Below are 16,540 nucleotides of genomic sequence, written 5' to 3'. Positions count from 1 at the left end.
GAGACAAGATGAGTAGGGATATCAATCTCACAAATGTAAGGCAGTTGACCACTGTTACATGCTAAACCAAAATTGGACAAAGAAACTTTCTCAGGAACTTACGTCTAAAAATGTTGTGCACAGACTCCCCAATTAACAATTATCTCAAGATTTACTTAAATAAATGAATAACTCAGGCGACTATAGTCACAAGTCAGTACGGAAGTACAACATCATATGATATTCCTTGGTATGGGTTCTATTCCCACAACAGATAGATCAATTTCTGACACTGCAGTGAAGCATAAAGGGGGTGCTGCATTCCTGAGTGCATTGCCCTTCGGATGAGATGTTAAACTGAGGTCCCATCTGCTTGAGTTGCTGGTAGGTCAGGTAGATGTAAAAGATCTCACAGCACCTATCAGAAAGACTAGACCTGGGATTAACAATGCTAAAATCTCCATGCAGGAGCAGTGTAGCTGCCCTGCATAGAATATGGCCGCTGAGCGATTCATGGACATGCTGTATTGAAGTGCACGAGCGAGTCGACACTGTTCCTGCATGGAAATCCATGTGAGATGCAAATTACCTCATTTGCTGGTTAAAACCATGCAAATGAGGTAAAATAGCAATCCAGGAAGCAGGTAGGTAGCCATGCAGCAACAGTGTAAGCTTCAGAAATGTATTCAGGTACTAGCCGGATACATTTCTGCAAAAAATAAAATGGAGCTATGACAGCTCCAGTGAAAGCCTGTACCATAATCTGTAGGCATGCCAACGGCCAAATATATGCAAAGCACACAATAATACAGCTGGCAGGTGGCTGCATCGCTTAAAATGGGAGGAGATGTAAGTAAAAAATAATTAAAAAAGGCAACAGCAGAATAAAGGCAATCATGCACAAATAACCACTAATGCCTCTAACATTCACAGTGGCCAAAGCAAAGTCATGAGTAATGTAGGTGGCAGCTGGAATGTATCATAGTCAGCCAATCATACAGGCAGCATCTGCAGCACAAGAGTATAAACTATGCAGACACCATTGGTGTATACGTGCGGGGGAATTTTCACTGGAAAAATGATAGGGGTTGCCATTGCTTTGATCCATCAATTTGTGCTAGAGGCTGATGGCAGAGAGGAAGATAATGCTGACAACCACCCCAGACATGATCTGGAGATAGTAGGGTGCTACAGGGTGGACAGAGACATACTTCAGCAAATCACTGAGCTGTGCTGGCCTCAACTCAGAGCTAGAACCAACAGAGGGGAACCCATCCCAGTGGATACCAAGGTATGATATGTGCAGCCTTTAGAATTCTAGCTGGGTCTCACAGGCATCTGCATCCAGGGTACTCCACCAATTCCTAGATGCCATGCTACCACATGCAGGTGAGCACATTTACTTCCCCAACACATGCATAAACTGCAAGGGTTTGGGCATCCTGTATGGCCATCTCGTGGGGGAAACTGACTATACACTGGAGCCATGGATGATGACACCCATCAGAAATGCACACACAACCACACAAGAATGCCATAATGAGTCACACACACAAACCAGGATCAAAATAGAGCATGTGTTTGGGATGCTGAAGTCACAGTTCCACTGCCTTGACATATCTGGTGGAGCCTCACATGTTCATAGTATGTGCCATGCTACACAATATGATCCTGTGGAAACAGCTGCAGCTGGAACAGCACAGAGAAGGGCCACACAGCCCACCACCATTGCCAAGGTCCCCAAAGGCACAGAGGGACTCACAGGAGGAGGCCCCTGAGCCTGCTCCCATAGACAGATGGAAGCGTGACCAGTATGGGATCCCAGGGACTGACACCTCTCTCTGACTTGCACACACACAGTAAAATGGATGACACACACATCACATTACCTGTCACTTACCATGCATGGCAGTCAGTCATCTTACCAATAAATGACTGGAATAGTATGTTCTGCTAGCATATTTATGGGCCTACTGGGATAACAGCACACAACTGACAGCTATGTGGGACACCAGGAAATGTCTGGCCAAAACTGGCCTCCACATACTATGCAGTAGTACCCAAGGTGACAACTCCCACTGCAGTCTAGGTTCTGGGGTAACTAATTGGGGGGGGTCATAGGTCACAGGCATGGATATCAAAACCACAGAGAAATGTCTGGTAAAGGCACACAAATGGCAGCAATGTTGAATTAACCCCCTACAGACTCACACAGTGATAGCACAGCAGGACCCACAGTTATATGCCTCAGTCCAGTCCCCAAGACAGGGCACAATAATATAAAATGTAAAGCAAACATCAGCACAGTCTGTGCAAATGTGTACAGTTGACAGGTGTGCCCCCATATACCCACACAAATGCAGTGACATATATGTTTGCATGGAAATACATGTTCTCCTGGCAGTCATCTTATACTACCCTAGGTACAGTGCTGCCTTTGACAGAGCCATATGCAGATAACTGCAGTGGACACCACTGCTTTGCCACTGACATACCTGGAAGTCCATAGTGCCATGTGGAATATATACTATATTAGTGACATCTTGAATGATGTGTAGCAGAGGTGCCAAGGCATTTGTGAATATAAGTGCTTTGTACTGTTGCTGCTGTAATTCTTAATAATCCTTTTTCTAATGTAAGCTGTGACTGATCAGTTTTATCCCTCTGTAGTTACTGCATGCTGCACATCACCCTTTTTCTTAAAGATTACCAAAACACTTCCACTTCATCTCCATCTCTGACTTCCTTTTTTCTCATTAAACAAAACAATAAAAATCTGGTTAAAAATTCCTCTTTCTCTCTCCTAAGCATGCTTCCATGCTTGGTATGGTATATATCATCTGGATATGGTATATATATATATATATATATATATATATATATATATATATATATATATAGGCAACAGTTAACAACATATGTCAAACATACACAGACATAGATAGATGTGGGGAACTGAGAGACAGATAGTGATAAAGAGAGAGACACAGGGGGACACAGGCAGAGTGAGTCACACACACAGATACCCTGTAAGGCATACAGTGATGTCCTGCTGTGGACAGTGGCATACCAGTTGTAAACAGTTGCACGTGCCAGCATAAAGGTGAACTACATTATGTGACAGTACTGAGGTTGAGTTTATAATATCACATCACCTGTGTGTGTGTGTGTGTGTGTGTGTGTGTGTGTGTGTGTGTGTGTGTGTGTGTGTCTCCATAGGTCCAGGTATTAGGAGACTCTTCCCCCTCAGTCCACCTCATATTGCCCTACTTCACACATGATCTGCTGCTTTCATTCACCTGAGATGTACCATTGGACACCGATTACCACTCTGAGCTCTGTAGCATGTGCGATAACTGTGTAACACTATAGTACAAGTAACTAGATAGATAGGAGTTCTAATCTCAATACTGGCAACTGTGTATGTAGGTGACAGTTGTGTATGTGAGAGTGTGGGGGGGTGTTTGTTTGTTTGTAGGTGAACTAGTTTTAGGCCATTCCCACCCACAACACTCCCCAGTGCCCCACTTTATGAGTCCTGCTGAAGTCATTCCCCTTATTGGCACATTTGGCCAGTTGTCAGCCCAGTAAGTTCCCTAGCATATGTGATAACTGTGTAACACTATAGTACAAATCAGTAGCTAGACAGGGGTTCTAATCTCAGAGCTAGCAAATGAGTGTGCATTTATGTTTGTAAGAAGAAGTATTTTGATAAGTCTCCCACCCACTGCCCTACTTTATCACTCCTGCTGATGTCATTCCCCTTATCAGCACCTTTGGCCAGTTGTCAGCCCAATAAGCTCCGTAGTGTGTGTGATAACTGTGTAACATTATAATACAGATCACTACCTAGACAGGGGCTCTAGTCTCAAATCTAGTAAATGAGTGTGTGTGTGTAAGAAGAAGTATTTTGATAAGTCTCCCACCCACTGCCCTACTTTATCACTCCTGCTGATGTCATTCCCCTTATCAGCACCTTTGGCCAGTTGTCAGCCCAATAAGCTTTGTAGTGTGCGTGATAACTGTGTAACACTATAGTACAGATCACTACCTAGACAGGGGTTCTAGTCTCAAATCTAGCAAATGAGTGTGTGTGTGTGTGTTTGTAAGAAGAAGTATTTTGATAAGTTTCCCACCCACTGACATATTTCATCAGTCATGCTGATGTCATTCCCTTTATCAGCACCTTTGGCAAGTTGTCAGTCCAATCAGCTTTGTAGTGCATGCAATAAATATGTAACACTATAGTACAAATAACTAGCTAGGCAGGGTTTCTACTCTCAAATCTGGCAAATGTGTGTGTGGGTGGATAATTGTGTGTGTATGTGTGTATGCTTGTAGGAACAAGTATTTTGATGTTTCCCACCCACTGGCCTACTTTATCAGTCATGTTGATGTCACTCCCCTTATAGTTTCATAGATGTGTACTAGGCTAATGTCTCTGGAGCTGTTTCAAGCCTAACCCATAGAATTATCCTACCATTGTGCCACCTGAAGTTAGTTCTCAGTGGTCCCATGAAGTAGAGCCACTGTAGTGATACCTGGGTGAATCTATTATCCATCCAGTTATCAAGATCTCTCTGGAACAAGGTCATCTATGTGCTTTGCTTGACATGTATGGGAAGTCTATTCCAGGGCATGTGCAGTCTCTGGGTGAGGAACCTGTCCCTCCAGCATATTGTGTTGATTGTGGTAATGAAGTTGAGATCCCTGCAGTGTGTGGTGCAGAGAACTTGGGATGTCTTTAGATGTTACATTTGTAAAAGAGCTAGGTCAGACATGGCTTTGCTGTAGGACATGTGATTAATGCATAGGATTCTCATTCTGATGTACTTCTGTGGCCTCCCCAGCTGTTGCAGGTATCTAGTGAGGTACATGCCAAATGGGCCATTATACTTGATGATTGCTGTAATGAGGGAAGCGTACACAAAGACGATGACCTCTTTCTTCCTGGATGCAAAACCCTTGGTAATGAGATGTGCCACACAGAAGGATTTCCTGACCACAGAGGTAATGTGGTGGTTAAAGGAGAGACTGCTGTCAACCTGTGCCCCCAGATCTCTTATAACACCTACAGTGTTCAGTGGGCTCCCATTGATTTGGTACTTAGTGGGAACTGGAATTTTACCAAAGGGGCTGATTATGCATTTTGTGGTGCTAAGCTTCAGGCCATAGTTTCTACACCAGTCAGTGGTCTCAGTGAGGCCTTTCTGTAGGATGTCTGCATCACTTGTGGAGTTAATGATGGCTCTCAGCTTGCAGTTGTCTGTGAACTTAGTCAGCCAGAGTTCCTTTGTTTTGGCCTGAACTCCTGATACTTAGATGCTGAACAGAATAGTACCCAGGACTGATCCCTGTGGGACTCCACTCATGACTGGCTGGCAGTCTGACTTGGAGCTCGCTACTTTCACACTGTGTGTTCTATCTGTGAGGCAATTTGCAACCTCCCTAGTGATATAGGGGTTGATGCCTAGTTTGGTGGGTTCATCCATAATTCCTGACTGAGGAATGGTATCAAGAGTATTGGCCGGATTGATGTAGGCTGTATGATGTAGGCTGTATGCAGTGCTTTACTGTCATACACAGCTCTGGTGACTGATTCAAAGAAGTCAACCAGGTTGAGCAGGCATGATCCCCCTTTCACAAAGCCAAACTGTGTGGGGTCCAGAGTTAGGAGATTACATATATGTTTGTTTATCAGGTCCCTGATGATGTGATCCATAGCTGTGCATATCAGACTTGTCAGGCTACTGGACTGATAATTCCCAGGGTCTGTAGTTGCCACACCTTTATGGAGAGGGATGACTGTAGCATTGTGGCATGTGGGAGGGATAAAGCCTGAGGTGAGGCTGTGACTGAACAGGGCACACAGATGTGGTGCCAGGTATCTTTGTAGTTCATGTAAAACACAGCCAGGTATAATTTGGGGGTGGTCTATATTATACCATATAATCGACCCAAATATGTTGAAACACCAAAATGCTGAACACATGGAACAGTGTTTTTTTCCCAAGGGAAAAATCACTGCTCCTTAAAAAAAAAAAAAAAAAAACACAAAATAAAGTGGAGAGCTTTGCCCCCCCTTACCCCCCACTTAAATATACCAACTCCGAGATCGCACCACAGTGGAGGAAATGGCAAAGTCCTGAAAATGGCCCAGTTATTTTTTTCCCCTGGAAAAAAAAATTGCTGTTCTGTGCTTTCAGAATTTCACCATTTTGAATAACCTGTGTCAATTAAACAGTGTTCACTATTTTAAGTGTTCGCTGATTTAATAGGAACCCTAATTTAGGGCCACATAGAATCTGTATTCTTGCCCATGGACAATGCAGGTGTAACCTGGTCAGCAATAATCCTGGGTGCCTGGCATTCATCTGGCATTCTGATTGTTCCCCTAGGAGGGAAGAGAGGGGTAAAGCTGTCACTGAATGTGTTGGCAAGAATGTTGGCAATATCTGTTGGTTCAGTATAGGAGGTAGCATTGTGAAGTAACTCAGAGCACTTCTAGGTATTGGCGTGGAGATTCTGGATATATAACTATCAAAGAATTTGTGATTGTTGTCAGTGTCTTCTGCAATTCTACCATCACAGGTGGCTTTAGATGATTTCATGAGGGATCTCAAGTTATTGTTGAGGCTAATAAGGGAGTTTCACCACTCTTAGGATTCCATCTTTTTCTGCAACAGTGTCTTCCTTCTGTTGTACAGGTTATTAATGGCAGAGGGCCACCAGATTGGCCTCCAGTGTTTGAAGGAGAGTGTCATGGTTTTGTTGGGTATGGCTAGCTCCATGGATTGATGTACATGTTTGTACAGTGCATTTGTGCATGATTCGGCAGTCATGCAGGTATTTTCCATTGGCATGGGTACTGTGAAGTTAGCCATCTCTGTTCTTATGAGTCCTAAGTCAGCTTTGGAGAAGTTTTTAAGGTGGTTACCTTTGAGGGGGGTGTGAGTGAGAGGTGGATTTCCATGGTAATTACTCTATGTTGGATCTGACCAGGTAGCAATTGACTACTGATGTCAAGCAGCGGTCCCACATGTTAGTAATCAGCACAGGTCAAGGACATTGCTTCCAATACTGGGTGTCAGAATGAACTGGTCCAGTGCATTGGAACTGATGAATTCCAGGAAACATTGGGCCAGTGTATTGGTGCTTGAGTATCTTACCCAATTGATGGAGGAGTAGTTGAACTCTCCTAGTATGAGTGTGTTGGGTTGGATCTTGGTAGATTCCAGGGTGTTGAGGAATGTGGATTGAGAATCTAAAGACATGGATATGGACCAATAGCAGGCTATGATCTGGATTGCACTATTATCCAATGTCAGTTGTACCTGAAGTATCTCAGATGCATTATTCTGGGATACTACTGTGGATGTGTGCATATCCATTATTAATATGGAGACGCTACCTCCTTTGTAGCTGTGGTCCATGTTTTGGGGCTGACAGGTCTGGAATGAGTTATAGGCTGGTAGTGCAGGGGTGCTGTCTGCTGTTATAAACCAGGTCTCCGTTACAGCACAAATATCAATGTTCTCCATTTTGAGGAGTGCTTCGAGTGACTGCATCTCGAGATGTAGATGTCTAGTGTTGAGCAGCATGACCCTCAGATTGCATTTATGTATAGCTGTTATAGTGGTAATTTGATTTGAAACACCACCTAAAAAGGCACTATCGGGGTGACAAGACACTTAGCTAGTACTGGAAAACCCAGTTGTGACAGATGCAGACCATCTCTGGCAAGCCATTGCAGTCTGTCAATCATGTCATCCCAAGCAGAAAGATACTGGATCCCATGAGAGTGACACCAGACACTTAAGCCAATTGTTGAAGTTGAATTGTTTGTTGTTTGGACTGCAGTATCATTCTGGGTGACAGCAGTGTACTGCTCAGGGCTACTGTCATACCTGCCTGGCTCACATAATCTTAGAGCTCCACCATGTCTCTTTCCATATAGTCCATGGAGGTGTGTCTCAGGTCATTCACACACACATGAACAATGACAGAGTGATACTTGTAGTTGTTGTGGAGTGACCTGACTGTGTACGTTATATGTTGGATTCTGGCACCTGATAGACAGCTGACTGTTACCTCCTCTTTGTTCAATTTAGTAAGTGGGACATCTGTGTGCCTCACTATTGAGTCACCTATGATTACTGTATCAGGCAAGGTGGTTAGCCTTTGGGGCTTAGGTTGAGGGGCACACTGTGTAGGTGAGATATGTCTCCTGTGGTTTATGTTGTGTTGTGGTGGTTGAGTGGATGTCTGTCTTGGTGGTTTCTGCTGTTTGGGTATATGGCAGTTGAGTGCCTCTGTGAAGGTGTGTGTGTCGCTAATGTTTGTATGTCAGAGCTGTGATAGTGGGTGTACTAGAGGGGTATGTGTTCCATATGGTGTGTTGCAGGTGTTGACCCTTCTCCTCTTGAACATCTAGCCCAGTCTTCACTGGAGTGCATATCTTCCAATTCAGTGATATAGGGGTATCTCTCACAAATCTGAGTGTTGGGAGTTTAGATGAGAGGGTTGTCTGTGTACATAAGGCAGTTGCAACAGTGCCTCAAATGCCCAAGTGTACCAGGTTAATGTGCAAAAGCACAGACAGCTGCACTTTAATCATGCCAGGAGGGGTGGTCATAACTACTAAGTACTTGAGCTAATTCCATGAGGAACCACTACTGATGATGGCTGCCAGCTGTGCTAGAATAATTGATAAAAAAAACCCGTTGAAGTGCAAAGCTATTAGGCTATTTGAAGTGCAGGAGAGAAAGAACTAGCAAGATCTAAGGGAAAAACTGAAGGCAGACTTTCTTGCACCTGTAACAGTTTACCTCATCTGTGCAAGTATCAGCACCTTTGGCCAGTTGTCAGCCCAATAAGCCCGGTAGCACATGCTATAACTGCATAACACTGTACTACAAATAACTAGATAGCTAGGGGCTCTAATCTCAATACTGGCAAGTGTGTGTGTGTGTGTGTGTGTGTGTGTGTGTGTGTGTGTGTGTGTGTGTGTGTGTGTGTGTGTGTGTGTGTGTGTGTGCGTGTGTGTGTGTGTGTGTGTGTGTGTGTGTGTGTGTGTGTGTGTGATTATGTGAGAATCATACACTGTGTGTGTTATACCATTTTGAGTTGTGTACCACACTGTAAACTTCCCATCATCCTACTTTATTAGGCCTGCTGATGTCATTCACCTTAGAAGTACCTTGGGACTAGGTGAAATTATGTAAGCTCAGTGGCACATCTGATAACTGTGTAGCACTGTAGTAGAAATAACTAGATAAGTAGGGGTTCTAATCTCAATACTGACAAGTGTTTGTGTGAGAATTATATACTTTGTGTTTTATACCATTTTGAGTTGTGTACCACCCTGTAAACCTTTTCTCATAGCGCAGATGTTGTAGTGGTATTTTGCTGTGATTGTTGAGGACAGGATCCCGGGTTCGAGACTTGGCAGGGCTGACTATTTTGTTGCTGGGCAGAACAAGGTCTGATGGATACAGAGTGATTAAGGAACGTTTAAGCATATTATACTTATAATTTTATATTACAAAATAATATTTATATACATATTATAATTTTACGTTTACCTTCCATGACATCCCCCTATGTGCTTTCATTAAATTATATTCTTGTGTGACTATACTTTATGGGGCACTTGTGTTTATATGGGGGTTTCACATTTTTTCTACACTGAAATCTCACTTTTGAAACTGCTACACTACCCTGGTTGACAAAAAAGGTTGCTACATAATTTAAGTTTCCTAAAATAATTTTAATACTACTTTACATAGGAAAATAAGCTGTCTGTCTTGGTACTCAAAACATGAATATTTGCATGTGAAGCCATGACTCTAACCACTACACTACATGAGCTTGAGAAATTGTATCTGTCTATTTGCATTTAGCTTCTATGAGATGTTTAAGTTAGGTTAAGCAGATGGTCATAATGTGTACGCCCACTTAGCTACACTTAAACATTCCTTAGGCTACTGGAAAAAAAAAGTTATATATTATTATTATATTATTAGGTTATATGGGTGTGTATTGTGGTGTTCTGAAAACTACTTGGGACTGCAATCATGAAATACATGTATTGATTTGGCTTTCAGGCTTTTACCCTTCAGGGACTCCTGCTAATACATATCCTGTTATCTACCAACTTTCTAAGTGTGTGAGGGCAATTTTTCAGGCATGTCCCTAATGTAGTTTTATTCCCCCATCATTTGTGCCTTTGTTAACATGAACTGCTGTGAAGGTATGTTGCCATACATTTGCTTTCAGACTTCTACCCTTACATGATTCATGCTGATGCATGACCTGTCTTCTATCAACTTTCTATGTCTGTGGAGCTGTGCTTGTGCTTTCTCACTTTTGGGGTATTTATCCCCCATTATGTGTGCATTTGCACACATTTCTTGCTTTAGCAGATCGCAAAAGTGTCATACGGCACTTTAGAAATCCACGGGGTGTGAGACAGAACCTGTAACGGGTCTATATCACATTATCGAAATTCCAAAATTTCGAACACCATAAGCTCGACCTTGGAATCATGAAATGTGATATACTCGAACGCTCAGAACAGCAATTTTTTTCCAAGGGAAAAAATTTGCTGTTCCAAGAATACACACACACAGCATAAGCACACTAAAATACATAATCCACACATACACACTTCACAGAACCATACACTAAACCATAGATACACTACTAGCTATTCACTTACCTTAACCCAACCATAATCCTAAGGTCCCTAACACACACTCTCCTTACCCACTCCCTAACCCTAAGGTCTCTAGCTAATGCACACTCACCTTACCCGCTCCCTAACCCTAAGGTCACTAACTATCGCACACTCACCTTACCCACTCTCTAACCCTAAGGTCCATAACTCCCTATCCCTAAGGTCCCTAACTATCGCACACTGACCTTACCTCAGTCCATTCGTACACTTACCTTAACCTGGTCTGTCACCTTCGCACCATAGTCGAGGAAATAGCAAAGCTGCAGAAATGGACAAACCGAATATTTTCCCTAGGAAAATATTCGATGTTCTGCAGCTTTGCTATTTCAAGAGTTTGCTGAATAGGGGTCGATGTTATAACATTCAAAGTTTTAAGACTTAGATGTTATAATATAGACCCCCTGTAATACACCCCCTGCATTGCTTTCTTCTTGCTGTTTTTATTTCAGTGCCCTCAGACACTGAAACGATCACTTTATCATTTCATAGGTTCATAGATTGGTACCACAACAATTCCCTTGACACTTCTTCCCACAACACCTACTTCCCTGGACCCATGTCTAGCAGGGTGACTGACTTGATCCCGGGGTGAATTTCCTATCTCTCATCCAATTGTCAAAGTTCCTTTTGAAGAGGGCCAAGGAGGTGCTCTGTTTGACATGTATGGGTAGTCTATTCCAGAGTATGGGGAGTCTCTGGATCAAGAACCTATCCCTCCAGCATGTTTTGTTCATTGTGATGACACGGTTCAGATCCCTGGAGCATGTGGCTCTGAGGGATTGGGATTTCTTTAAGTGGAGCATGTCCAGCAGCTCAGGGTTTGACATGGCCTTGTATGTTAAGCAGAGATCACCTCTCAGTAGACGATATGCCACAGAGTATAGCTGGAGTTTTTTTAGATGGTCAGCATAGGGCATCTGCTTTAGGACTGTGATTCTTTTAGTGAGGTATTTCTGCGGCTTTTCCACAGACACTGAAATACAGGCATAATATTAGAGCAAAGCTCTAATATTACACCAGTTCTGCTTAGAAAGTGCTATACGGCACTTTCTGTGTGCAGGGGGTGTGTCTAGTGTCCATGCATTACTCGGACATGCCCCTTGCACTCGTTCACAGTCTGTGTCCATGTAGATTAAGCAGCAGCAAGCCTTCATGCCTATGCAAGGCATGCTGCTGTTCTAAATGGACACGAACCACTCCGTGCAAGAATAGTCTTATTCTTGTATCGAGCTTCATTAATCCAGGGGCATGAGAATTTCCCCAGTGCCCTGGCTTAATTTATCCTAAGTAGTATAAATACCATCTTGGGTGTCCCCTGAAAAGAGGCCACTAGCCTATTGGGACTAACCCAGTCAACAAAGGATAACTAACTAACTGAATAAATAAATATTGCTTTTCACTTTGCAGAAGAAGCCTTGACTTAGAAATAAAATTACCTCAGAAATGTTGCCTCCATCACAACATTGAAGGAATCAGCAAATTGTGGAATAACACTAAAAACTTAAATTGACATGAAGAAGTCTACTACACTGAACAACAGGTTAAAATCAAAATGTATATTACATATGTCTGTCTATTGTTGTTCTCTAAGTCAGTACTTTTTCCCCAGTTATATGTTTTTCCCTGTTATATGTAAGACCTAAAGTTTTTTACAGTGGCAATGATACCATTTCATTTTCTAAACAACACCTTTTTGTATTGCTGTAGTTAAAATGGATGAAAAAAGCCTGGCTTAATTCAGCATTACAATGGCAAAGTGCTATATATTTATGATCCTCTCTGTTATATATATATGGCTTTAGTTTAGAACATCAAATACCATAATGCTGAAATTCAAAACATTGAGACCAAAATCTTGAAAGTTCAGTACACTGAAATTTGAAAACATTGACTCCCACAACATTGAGAAAACATAGGAAACCAACATTTACTAAATTCCACCACAACAACATACTGAAACAAATAAAAAACAAACTATATTAAACGTCTCCAAATATAAGCAGGTGGGCAAGTCCTCATATACCTCCCATGTGGGGGGCTGTGCCTCCCTCACACCCTGCTACTTATATATATATCAACTCCGAGAATGCACTACACAGAACAAAACGAATGCTAGAATGTTGAATTGGCTGTGGAAACATTGTTATGATGTGCCAATTGGTTGCTGTGACTTTAAGATGTATTATGTTGTAGGTAAGTAAGAAGGGAAGATGACTGAGGTTACCTGTGAAACTCCAGTAAGTAGTGGAGAGATATATAGTAATGTGTAATGTTTTAACAGTGAAGTAGTGTTTCTAAGAAAAGGTTGAGGATATATTTTTTTTACAATTTAAATAGGCAGTCATGAAGTGTGGAATGGTATGTTTGCCATTTTGTTCTATGTAGTGCGATCTCGGAGTTGATATATTTAAGTAGCAGAGGTTGTGGGTGGCGCACATGTGGGTGCAGTGGGGCTTGCCCCCCTGCTTATATTTGGAGAAGTTTAATATAGCTTGTTTTTAATTTGTTTCCATATGTTGTTGTGCTGGAATATAATAAATGTTGGTTTCCTATGTTTTTTCAATGTTGGGAGATTCAATGTGTTCAGGTTTCAGCATATTGCACTTTCAATATTTTGGTCTCAGTGTTTTGAATTTCAACATTATAGCATTCGATGTTCTGAAGTGAATCAAAATACACACACACACACACACACACACACACACACACACACACACACACACACACACACACACACACACACACACACACACACATAGATTTACAAAAGGTAGCAGGAACAGCAGCAGTGTATACCAAAGAAAAATGTAGAACAAAAACACCAAAAATCAGGAGAAAATCAGGTCTTTTAGTGTAAAATGATTTAATTCACTATTCGGCAAAGGCGACTTCATCAGAAATACAATTCAGAAACACACTAAAATGCTGTCAGCAAGTGAACAATTAATTGTATAACAAGCTGCTCAACTCATAAAACAATTATTCAATTGAAGTGAACCATCAATAAACTTAGTCCCATAGACTACTGTTTGCAGTAAAAAATAAAATCTTTTTTTAAAATTAACTTTTCTGTTTTTTAAAAAAGATTTTATATTGACTGTGTCATTCTGCCCAGGATGTATGTAAGAAGCCAATCTCAGTTGCCATACCGCTTCTTTCTGCTTTACTTTGTTCCTATAATCACCTCCCCTGACGTCCTTGTTCACTGACTCAAGAACTGAGAAGGTGAACTTTTTCCAGTTAATGCATGTAGTGGAATGTTTGTACAAGGCATTGTTGACATTTTTTGTTCTTTTAGCATACAAAGGTTCAAGAGTATGTGTCCTCAAACTTCTAGTGGACATTCCAACGTAAAACGCTGGACATCCACTACACATAGCCAAATAGACAATACCTTCACTGCCACAATCTAGTCTACCTGGAACAGTGATATTGGAATCAAGGTGTTGCAAAACATATAAGAACCAGTGTGGATGTACCTACATACTTTACATCCCATACACTTATACATACCTCTATTGTTTACTCCTAAATAAGTGTTGTTTAGGAGTAAACAATAGAGGTATGTATAAGTGTATGGGATGTAGGTACAATTCGTGTGGCAACCTCCCAAATGGAAAAAAAAAAACGTACAGCTGATCTAAAATCATCTGATTCCACATACTGCCTTTTTTTTCAGTGCAAGATTGCAGTACAGTGGAGATCTGGGAATTTACCCTTTCCCCACTGTAATGCAACCTCAGAGTTGGCGCATCTAATTTGTAGGGGGTGAGGAGAGTGCCAAGGGGATTGCCCCCTGCAAAAAAATAGATTTTTTTCCCCCAAATCTTTCTGATTCAAACTACAGTGTATTCAAACCTTTTGTTATTCAAACAGTTTTATTTGCAGGATAGGCATTTGAGGTTTTGATACTTTGAATGACTGTTTCACGCACACATTTTCTGTGTGTGTGTGTGTGTGTGTGTGTGTGTGTGTGTGTGTGTGTGTGTGTGTGTGTGTGTGTGTGTGTGTCTATGGGTATTGAGAGACAGATAAATTTAAAGACAGATAGATACAGATATAGATATAGATATAGATATATAGATATAGATATAGATATAGTGCAATGTAGAGATGGATTAGTTGACATGGTTAAACTGCCTGTAGGAGGTACTGAAGGTGGGGTTATGTTAAGGCCTGCAGAAAAAACTCATAGAGTCTAAAATATGGAAGATCATTACACTGATGTGGGAAAAAGAGGTTAGTGCCTTCTTTTCAGTATGAAGTGAGTTGAGTAGAAGCAAATTCCTAATTTGAGGTCTCAAGATGGAGAAGGCTTGCTAATAAGTTTTGGGAGGTTTGGTTATGTTATCCTACCAGCTAAGCGGAAGACAGTACTAGAAGAAAAAAAAAGGACTGGCACTTGTAAGTGCTAATTGTTTTTGTAACAGCTTTGTGAAAAACAGCAGCATGTTCTTTAAGGTATTGCATTCCTGAGATGGATTGTAAAGATGTGAAGGACTGTAATTTTTATTCTTATTACTCCATTTTTTGTTTGTTTTCCCTGTAAATAAACTTCCTTTCTTGAAATCATGAAGCTGTGTGAAGGACTGAGTTATTTATAGAAGTATAAGAAATGTTAGATATGACAGAAGAGTGTGGATAGAATGTATATGTTGAACTTATGACCCCAACATATCACAATGCATATGTACATTTATTCTTTCAGAGTTCATAACTATTTCTCTTCCAAGAAAAAAAAAATGTTTTCAAATATCACAGTTAAACCTTTCCATGAATGAAAAACCCAAAGATTTGAAAGCAAATAGACTGTGTTTAAATAATCACTAGCTGTCTTGCGGTTCTTATGCCCTGGACTTATTCAACCTGACTGCTAACTATTTAATCTTTATTCAAAATGTGATCTCCGTGTTTTACATTCAAAAGCTTTGAAAACTTTTTGCCTTTGCCTTGTAAGAGTTAACAATGAAACATAAATTCAAAGCATACTTCCTAATCCTTTGGTGCCTTTTGTTTTGTCTTTATTATCTTTAGAAGTTAAAGATTGTGGGCATTTACAACATGGAGCTTAACATGCATTTTGGGCTGCCAAATGGAGCTAATTAAAATATGACTTTGTTAAATCTCTTTCCTGTGCATCTTGGCCTCTTTAGAATGTGATTATTAAACTGTGACATGAGCAGTGGCTTGAGACAAAATGCATCAGTATAAAAGGCATAAAGCAATAATGACCAAAACTAACAATAACAGACATGCAATGTTTTTGGCATTGCATCTTTATGGCTAGGAAGCTATACTCCCTTCTTTTGTGGCTACTAACTGAGCTGAAAAGTTACATTATCTCTGTACATAAAGAGCATGGACAGAACATTCCAAAATAACATCTTTCAGTCCAGTTATGACTGTACTATAAATACAAGCTTTCCAGCGTAACCCATATTATGTGTATTTTCCAATCTGCAACTGAAAACATACAGTTCATGCACTGGGATCTAACATTTTAGTTCCAAGTGATGTGCATCACCAATGAATATTTCCAGTGATGCTGAATAAACAATCATTCCTTTAATTTTGTTTTTGTCTTCTAAATTGCATTTTCCATGCTGTCCACTACATTTTTCTGTATTTTGAGTATTAAGCAGAAAGTTTCATTCTCAACTACATTAATTATTGGGGTCTATATTAAAACACCGAACTTTCAAAATTTTGAGCGTTCTAATATTGACCCGTTTTCAGCGAACGCTGAAAATATCGAAGAAACAGAAAACCAAATTTTTACCTAGGGAAAGAATTCAGTTGTCCGTTTCTGTTGCTTCAGTATTT

The sequence above is a fragment of the Protopterus annectens genome, chromosome 6.part0 (genome assembly GCF_019279795.1).
Source record: "Protopterus annectens isolate FY-2018-M chromosome 6.part0, PAN1.0, whole genome shotgun sequence".
NCBI classification, from domain to species: Eukaryota; Metazoa; Chordata; order Ceratodontiformes; family Protopteridae; genus Protopterus; species Protopterus annectens.
Note: the sequence above shows the minus strand (reverse complement) of the source record.